Here is a 10766-nt window from a genome sequence, read left to right on the forward strand (position 1 = left end):
CTCCATTAGGGGATTTGTTGGCTCCTTGTTGTCAAAGACTACGAAAGCTGGAGAGAATTGTTCAAATGGGTGTTTTGGGAGAATGGCCTGCTTAAGATTAACCCAAGCAGTAGGATGTAATTGGATTTGCAAATGAACAGTTTTCAAATGGCTGAAAAATTTTGCCATTATTGGGAGAGGAGCTTTGCAAACCAGGAGGAGCTCAGAGTAGAACCGCTGCACTTTTGCAATAAGAGGAGCCAGTTAAAGATGATAAGAATGCTCGCTGAACACGTCCCAATGGAATTATACCAGGTAAAGTCAACTGGGAGAGGAGGCCTGGGGTACATCCAGGGTTCATTGGAGAGATTATATCTCCTGGCTCAGTTGGGAATGCCTTAATTCCCCAATGAAGATCTAGAGGATGATCTGCCCATTGGCCAGTATTTATTTTTAAATAAAATGAACAAGAAAAACACTGATGCCAGTGTTATATATTATGAACAAAACTGTGTGCTCCTTTTTTCTGCATTTATTAGTCCTCCCCTCCATATTTTCTGTACAACATAATCACATAATAAAAACCAAATGTAAACAAAGACATTCATATGAAGCACCTAAGTTTCTCCAGACTTTCCAATGAAAAGGGTATATAGTTTGGGGTTTCCTGTTTTGATGCCAGAAAGACCTCTGTGACAATGGCTATATGGTTAATGGCAGTCCGGCAAAATTAGGCTTGCCAGGTTTTTTTTTTCTTGTACTTGTTTAAACAGGAGTTTTACATTTTAAACCCTGAGATACCAGCAGGTCAGTTACTCAGAATATCTCTGTAAAATCCAAACACACAAACATATCAATGGAACCTTCACAGATATACACAGAAGTCTCCCCTGCCTGGAAACAAATGGTGGCTTTTTCACAGGTGCTGATAAAAGTCTGGATGGCCTTTGTCATAAGAGAACTGAACTGATGCATTGTGTAATAGAGTTTCAGGATGCAAATTTTGTTGAACCAACAATATATTACTGAAGTACTCCCGAGCCAATATAGTTTATATATAGTTTTTTTATTATATATATATATATATATATATTTTTAATCAAAGCAGCATTACATAGAATTACATGCAGTGCGGTCATTACATGGAATATTGTCTGACGTTCAGGTATATTCAGCAGTTGCCATGACTTTGCTTGATAATACCAGATGTTAGAAAATTTTACCATCATTTATATGTACATTTGTCAGTTAAATAAAGATTGAATTTATTAATTTAGCAAATTAATTATATAATAACAATTAGTAGTTATATTGGCTAGATTTAAGATGATTTTATTTTTAAAAAGATTATTTTTTTCCATTGAATAAAACCAGCTTCAGTTGAGGTTACAGAGCAGTGAGTTGTTTTTCGCAGTGTTCTGTGACATAAACGCTGAGAAATGTGTTTGCAGTATGTTTGGAATGAATGGCCTGAAAAGGTGAAAGCCAGGTAACCCTCCAGGCTACGAAAGCAAAACCTCACTGCTAAAAATACATTTAACAACCAAACAACCGCAAATTGGGCATGGCCTGGACCCTCAGGTGTGCAGGCCAAGCCCACTTCAGGTGTATTTAAAGGAGGAGGAGAGTCCAACAAGGGGAATCCATTCAGGAGAAACTTTGCATAACCATCAGTGAAATGAGGGAACAAATAGAGAAAAATTTAAGTTTCCTCCAAATGTGAAATCAACAATAAAATTGCATTGATTGTTCAGAAAGAGAGAAAAAGAACCAGAAAGAAACAAAAGTGTCTGCTGATTTCTTTGCTACATCAGATAATTGCTAGCCTGCAGTGACACTGAACAGGTGAGTGATAAATTGAACTTATATCTGATATACATACTTGCATATCTGCATTTTTATTAAATGTTTATATGTATTTTTGTTAAATAAAATATGACACATTAAAACACATATTTTTAAACCATATCACTGAAATTTATACACACTGGAGTTATGTTAACTTAACTCCAGAGTTTATTAATTTCAGTGATATGGTTTAAAAATATCAGAAGGATCTAACCTTTATAAACAGTAATATTAATACTACTACTACTAATAATAATAATAGTAATGGTATTTTTATTTTTCCCATCCAGAATGTGTTCCTCTTCCTCTGAATCCCTTTCTTCAGCATCCTGCCCCTTAAAGGTCTTGAGACCACGTCCCCGGAGGGTCCTTTACCCTCCAAGGGTGAGGAAGATCCGGCCAAGAGAAGATGCAGACCCAGTGAGGCGCTGGCTCATCTTTTTGTCCACTGTGCTGTTCCTCCAGATCTATGCAGAGGATGGACACTGGGAAGCCCAAGAAGGAGCAGCTCAGCTAACGGAGAGTGTCCGTGAAAAACCTTGGGTGTCCACAGAGACAGCAAATAGGGTGGTGTGTTTAGGACTGAACAAATATCCAGCTGCACAGGCACAGTGTATTGTGAGGTGAGAGAGGACTGGCTGATGGTTTTGTGCATTTCTGGACAATTTAGAAAACTCATTCTCAGAGCAACAGAGAGCATGGTACCCTCTCAAGAATGACACATTCTCACCACACATTGTTTTATTGCTGCAGCCTAAAGAAAATTTTCATTAGTAAAGCCAGTGGCTCTATATAGAACTGTGCACAACAATTCTTCGAATGAATGCAATTTAATTCTTGGTTAAACTATGGAAACCCTAGTGCAAAGGTTCTGAAACTTAAAAAAAATTCCTTTGCTAAAATATAACCTCCATTATGAATATTCTGTCATCTATGTCAGTTTTAAAGAAGCCTACTTAGCAATATTCAAGGGTGATATCATTTCATGATACTAAACAGAATTTTGCTGTTTATTGTTTGAATTTAGTTTTAACTGAATTGTTTGCTGTTTATTGTTTGAATGAAATGTTTGAAATGTGTTTCTTTAAACAAAACAGAGCTGCTCTATACATTCATGTGATGGTTAGTCAAGGCCATGTTTTCACACAATGAGACATTAGCTCCACCTAGAGCAATAAATTGGAGCATTATGCTTCTGAACAGCGTCTTCTTCAGAATGGGCCGAAAGTAAACTTTATCAGCACTATTTCCCATCATGAACATTTAATATATTTACTGTTTATTTAAATATTTATATTTGCATTATTTATACTTTGCAAACTTTATACCTTGATTTAACCATGATCCCTTGTAATATTGATTGATATATCGACAGATGATATATCAGTCAGGACCCACAGCCTTAATGAGCATCATTTAAAAAACTGTTTATACCTTTAATTCATCCATTGTCTTTAAGAGTGTGTGGGGACTGACATGTCATGGATGACTGTGTTTCATAAAACACATTTTTTCGGGCTTCCCTGCTTTGCGCATAAATGTGTAAGGGTCAATTTGCTGAGGCAACTTTCCCAGACACACACTCGCGTGCGCACACACACGGAAAAGCCAGCGACCCAAAACAACACGGAGATGGTTGAGAAAGTCCAGCGCTGAGCTGGAATTCCCGACACACAGCAGCAGAAAAAAAAGAGAGCTTGAGAGTGAGTGTAACCTGATACATGCCCCATACACACTCATACAAAATACACACTCCACACACACACTCACACCGACGTCACACAAAGAGAGAAAGTGCTTCCGTGAATCACACTCCTCCTCAAACTCACACTCTCCAACCCCTCAGAGCTGGTGTCTCAGCCTGTGTGTGTATATCTATGCGTCTGAGAATGCGTGCGTATGAACACGTCTTCATTTCGTGTGTGTCTCTGTTTAGGGCAAAAAGGGAAAGTGTGATAGGACTCCTTTAGAAGATTTAGTCAGTGTGTGTTGGGGATCTCTCTCTCTCTCTCTCTCTCTCTAAGTGAATCACTACTGTAAACGTGTCTGGACACAGCTTCATTAATCACTTTTCTCTATGAGAATAATTATGAGTATATACTCTGTATATAACTGTAATATTACCTGTATATACAGTACTGTGCAGAAGTCTTAGGCACCTAAGATAATTATATATTTAAATTAATGTCTTCTCAGTAATTGTGGTGCTTGTATAAAGTTGTATATATATATAAAATCACAGTGAACATAAGAAATATAAGATAAGATTATATTTTCTATAAAGTAGTGGGCGTGAGTGAGTTTGAAGAACAATGTTTTGTTTAGATTCTCCTTGACTGCATGAATTTGTTAAATCAACAGCACACACTATATAAAATCATTATTTATTAACCAGTAAATCTAGGTATTGGATGATAACTTTAAATAATACGGACTTCCACGAGGAGAGATTTGGAAAAGGTTAAACCAACACATTCACACAGAGATAATATCACACTCACTGGAATAATGTTACTTGGTTTTATTCTAATGTTGGACATTATTTGTTGTTTGATTGTTTGTTTTTTGCTCAATAAAAAGCTTTTTAAATCTAATAACGTCTGGTGCCTAAAACCTTTGCACAGTACTGTAGGTTTTCATTATATCAGCTATTGTGAAATAAATTTGCTATTCAATATCCATCCGGCTCATCTCCTGTCATTTTTTGTTGTGACATTTATGGTTATAAAAATGCCACATCAATATATAGTCTTAGGGTTAATGATGACATCATTTTTACTGATCTCCAGCTCAGTTTATTACGGTTATAAAATACTTACACTATTAGCACAATTCCTAACATTTAGCCACCTGCATTAGTCTGTAACCATGTTTTCCTTTTAACCACTCTGTAATGTTGTTATTTAAAGAGTAAATGTCCATTGTTCTCTAAAATGTGTGTAGCTGATTGTGTAGGTTCTGTATAATCCACATGATTACAAATATTGCATAAGTGTTTTATAAGTTAAGTTTAAATGAGTGGACAGTTCCTATAAAATATTGCAGATCCAGACATATGTGTATATTACAATAATTATATTTTAGGTTACACACCCCCAGTTTGAGAACCACTCGCACAGACAGACCTTATAGGACCTTATTTGCAGAAGAAAAATGCAGAAGTGCCAAATCTACGTAAACAAGAGCTGGAAAACAAGAGCTCCAGATTTCACCACTCTTAGGGAAGAACACCAACTATCCAGTTCAGTTTACCTAATTTACTAACATTGTGCTGTTTGGTGTAAGTGGGCATCTGTCCCACCCAGAGAAAGGGGATTGCTATGGCAATACTGGGAATAGACCTACACATTTTAGACATATGGTTATTACAGACTTCTAATGTGAGTTTATGTGGAAATGATCCATGAGATAAGCTTCTATAGCTGACGCACTCTGACACACTGCCTGAAATCAGCCTTACATCATAATCAAAACAATCAAACACACACATATGCTGGGTGGGGAACACCTGTGTGACTTATGGCACCTCAGTCAACTTCAGAAAACCTCCTGGTAGTTAATGACAGATGGGAGAACAGGTGTCTGTCTGAGTGTCTCTCTATCTCTCTCTCTCTCTCTCTCTCTCTCTCTCTCTCTCTCTCTCACACACACACACACACACACACACCCTCTCTCGTCTGTTTGTTGTCATTGTGGGAACAAGGACATGCTTTAACATCATCATCATGTTTATTACATTCATTCTGGATGTTTGTTTGCCATCTCTCATAGCAACCTTATAGTAACCCCCAACCCCAGGACCATAGTTGTGAAATGATTGTTATTACACAATAATATTCTGGATCCATGCGTATTGGTATGCAGGTAACATGGTAGCTATAGGGGAGTATGTAGGTGGGAAGACATTGTAATGTGCCAGAACTAGAACAATATCATTATTCTGTGTATTATAAGAACCGGCTCAAATACATGTTGGCAGGCTAGCTGGAATGCTGATATAAATGTATCCTCTTCTGTCACCATCTCTAGAGTCGAAACTGGAAACAACTTATAATAATGAAATGTTTGAAACATTTTTAGGTGGCAGTGCCTAGTTGAGTGCTCTGGGACCCCTGGGTAATGGATGGCTGTGGCATTACTGCGGACAGAACTCATGATCTAGTCAAATTTCTAGTAAATGGAGTAATTACAGCAAAGTAATACACACATTTTTTGTTTCTTTGCAGTGAATTACTTTGCCAAACATTAAGAAAAATCTAAACAATACCTGGGGCGACACGGTGGTGCAGCAGGTAGTGTCACAGTCACACAGCTCCAGGAACTTGTAGGTTGTGGGTTCAAGTCCTGCTCTGGGTGACTATCTGTGAGGAGTTTGGTGGGTTCTCTTCGTGTCTAAGTGGGTTTCCTCCCACGGTCCAAAAACACACGTTGGTAGGTGGATTGGCGACCTGCCTTGCGTCCATTGATTCTGGGTAGGGTCCGGACCCACCACGACCCTGAACTGGACAAGCGGTTAGAGACAATGAATGAGTGAAAACAATGTCTGGATTTTAACACTGCTGATGTGGAAGGCTTAAGGAGAATATTATTGTTGAGTCTTAAAAAGTGTGTCAGCGAAACTTAAATTTTGCTAAACAGCTTACGTTAACACGATGATTAACACCTCTGATGAGTATTTTTATAGTTTACTCATGTGTTAGCAACAGGTGGCTGCCTTCAGTTTTGAAAAGCTATGAAGGTGATGCCGTGTGTCTGGTTTGCAGGTGTCACTCAACCGTAGACACAGATGCAGCATAAAGGAGTCGCCAAAACCAGTAGCTGTCAAATGACAATCCACATGCCCCAATATTATTTTCACCACAGGAATAAAGTAAATATGTGAGAATCTGGGGGTCAATGAGAACCAGTCTGATGACAGCCGCCCTACACAATGCAGAACTGAAGCGAGAATGACTCTACCTTAAGAACCAGTAATAAACACTGTGGTCAACGTGCACAAAATCTAAGCTCCTGGACAGCTACAAAGCTCCATTCAGCATCTTTGTAATACTATTAGATATCTGTAAACACCAAACTGATATTTTGAAAATCCTCTAGGATATCTTTAAAGCTTAAATTGATATCTTTAAAACCCCAGTGCCTATCCTAAAAATTCCTCTGGATTCTCATAAATCCTTTATATATCTTAAAATCCAATGCATTTTAATAAACCTCATTTAACATACTTAATGCTATATGGATTCTTCAAAACCTTGCAGAAAATCTGAGTGGATATATTTAAAATGTTTAGGACATAAATACATAAATACATGCGTTCGATGTCGTTTCTGGAAGATTCTGCTATTGTTAATATTCTATTTTTAGCACTGTGGAGACATCTGGCTTTGTGGCTCACCAAGGAGATGATAATCAGGCATTAGTGTTTTATGTGGGTGTGTTTGTACACGTGTGTGTTTACGTGTAGGAGGACATACTAATGCTCTAACCTTAACAAACACATTAAACAAAGGAAATATGAGTCTTGAGGCTCTTCAGAATGGACAATAACAAACGTATTAGCATTTATCTACCGTGACGTTGGAGCTGTCACTCATCATCCTCTCGTTACACCCATCCTAACAATTTTATCACTTTGCAAAAGGTCAGGCTTTGTTGTACTTACAAAAGACATTTTAGATAATCCACCTTTATTAACACCGCTGGACTTTAAATAGAAAGCCCTATAGAGCTCTTGCAGGGTACAGCGGCATGTCAGTTGTCTGTACAGTGCGACACACTAAGCACTTTCCACATTCATCAACTTTACTCCAGTTTAAAATATTCTAAACTTTAGATTTAAAGACGTAAAAGAATAAGCTGTATATTTACAGTAACTTACTGTCTGCAGAATGTATTTATAGTTCCAGCACTCATTTAATGTTTGCTTACAATAGAGACAGCATGTATGGTACTACAGACTACAGCCCAGTAGTCACGGTGGGTCCAGAGCCTACCTGGAATCATTGGATACAAGGCAGGAATAAACCCTGGAGGGGGCGCCACTCCTTCACAGAGTAACAAACACACTCAAACATACGGACACTTTTGAATCGCCAATCCACCTACCAACGTGGGACTGTGGGAGGAAACAGGAGCACCCGGAGGAAACCCACACGGACATGGGGAGAACACACCAAACTGCTCACTGTCACCCAGAGCAGAAATCAAACCCACAACCTCCTGGAGCTGTGTGACTGCGACACTACCTGCTGCACCACCGTGCTCCTCAGACTACAGCCCGTCAATCACAAATTTAGGCTCAACAGCTTATAATCTGAATAATTTTAGATGTCAAGTTATTTTCTAGTGTATCTTCTTTTCTGTCTCTTTATTTAGTCCTCTTGACAGATCCATGTCATTTCAGAACCATATACCATATAGAAAACCAGACCATATATTTGGCCTAAATGTGGCCCAATGTTGCATATCTGCAGTTGTTTTATGGCCCACATTTGCCCTGGAGTGATTGTGTTGTCTCAGGGTGAGCCGGGCTACCTCAACTCAGCCAAAACTCCATGATTGTTGAAAGATGTTGAAATTTGGCCCACGCCTGGCCCACAGAACACGTGCCATAACCAAAGTCAAGCCTGGCCTGAGATTTCAGTTTATCTTTACTTTCCCAAAAATGGCTCCCTGTGCTGAGAGAAAATACAATATATTGTAACTAAGAGTGATTTTTTTTCCACATTGCCCTCTTTCTGCAGACTGAGGTACTGCACATTGATTACGTTATTTCTCTGTCATGATCATTTGCACGTACTCTCTCTGATGGCATCATGCCAGAGCATAAGACAAAGAGATGCTTCTGTCTTCCAACAATGACCCACATCTCTCTAACTATGCTGTACTCACTCTTCTAACTCTTCTGCCTGTCAAACTGTATCTGTTTGCTGCCACAACCACATTAGCTGAGTCAATGCCATGAGAAGCAGAGGTGGGCAACTCAAAGAACCATTCGTTTTATTTCCAAAAAAGAGCAAATAATATTAATGAATATGAGTATTTATTGTATTTGCATTCAAACTATAATTAATTACTTTGTTTCCCTAAATGTGGTGGCCATGTTCAAGCTCAAAGATAGGTCTAGATTTCTGGACCAGTGCCAGAGGCCTTGAAACGTTGGGGGCCAGTTTAACTGTATCAAGCATCGCTTGCATTCTTCAAAGTCTGTACATCTGCTCCATTACAGCAATGGATTATTGCTTGAGGGTATGAACACAATGAGAAGACTGCCATAGACTGACGAATGACAATGTGCATGAGTCTGGCTCGGCATGTGCCGCCTAAATATTTTCGTCATGGAAGATCTATAGGCTGCATTCCCACAACATTCCTGCAGTCAGTCATTCACATTGCATGGTTTCCTGTTTATTTTTCATGTTTTCTTACTGAAAGAATACAATAAAGGTATAAATATGTGAACATCCTCATAGAGTCAATTAGTTCCACTCATGTAAGGCCAGTATGTGCCGTGAGACCTGTGTGAAACCTGTAACTCTGTGAAACCTGTAACTCTGAAACTGAAATCCACAATAAGGGTATAACATATTTGAAAGCACTGGTAGAAATCATAGAAACAGTTTGTAACATTAGGCTCAGAAAAAAAAAAAAAAGAAGATCCCACACGATTACAGCGACAGTTGCTGAGGTAATCCTGAGCCACTCAGCACACAGTACACACCTAGCAGTGTGTCAGCTACAAACCACTTTAAACACTTTATGAGTTAATCTTAAAAAGGTGACACACACCTTAAAAATCTGAACCATTGCCAAACTAAATATGCCAGGCCTCTGTGGCATGAAGTTTCGTTAGGCATCAGTGGCATTCCGTCCTCTGTAATCATCAGGAAGGGCATGGGATGGCACAAGAACTGTGAGAGATATTTTAAGTAAAATATTTAAGCTATATTAGGAATTTGAGATCACCAAGCCACTTTATACAACTTCACAAAACTTCATAAAGCCAATAATAATATATTACCTGATATGCATAATTCACAATTTATTCTTAAATCCAAAGTCTGTAAGTTCACATAGCAAAACAAGGCATTTATTATTGTCCTCCAATTGTGTTGAGCTTCAATGATGTTGAGAGGGCAGCAGTTTGAAAAAAGAAAACACAGTTTTGTAGTATTATGTGATTAGGTGAGAAGTAAATAACAGTGTTGAAATTGGGGAAATAATTGTTAGAATTGTATAAACATAAATAATAATAATATTAAGTTTAAAAAAAAAAACAGCACACAAATCATGTTTCTGCAACTTAAAATTTACACCTGCCAGGTACCAGACTTTGAGACAGGCTCTGCATCGTAAGCCACACCCTAGTCCTAGATGAAAACATTTTGTACAGTATAAATCTCTACTAAAAATATACACACAAGACACATCTTTTTCCCTACGTTATATAAATCAATGCTGTCCTGGAATAAGACAACCTGCACTGCCAACAATATGTCTCAATAAATTTGTGTTTATTAAACTTTTCATAATAAGAATAGAACAAAAAACTGTATCTTTTATTCTGTCAACTTATAATTAAAATTCATTCAAACTCAAGTACATGAACACCTTTAGAAAAGATGAGCAAACACTTCATCATCCTTTATCACTCAGTCTTACCTCCTTATAAGGACCTCACCTGAGGCAGAGTCTAGTCAGTCATGCCCCAGGACAAGAATTAACCATGAAGAAGACAATCACATTGTAACCAGATAGTAACAATGTTTCTCTGACAATGTTTTGCACCAGACGTTCCAGGAAAAGTATTGTTGAAAAAGTGTTTTAGATGGTTTCTAGTGCACGTTCTGTAGTGCACGTTCACATAGACGCTGTTCAGTCAGAACTACAGGCCAAAGAAAATATAAATAAGCACAAGCAGTGGATACAGTGCACTGCAG

The sequence above is a fragment of the Hoplias malabaricus genome, chromosome X2 (assembly GCF_029633855.1).
Source record: "Hoplias malabaricus isolate fHopMal1 chromosome X2, fHopMal1.hap1, whole genome shotgun sequence".
Classification (NCBI taxonomy): Eukaryota; Metazoa; Chordata; class Actinopteri; order Characiformes; family Erythrinidae; genus Hoplias; species Hoplias malabaricus.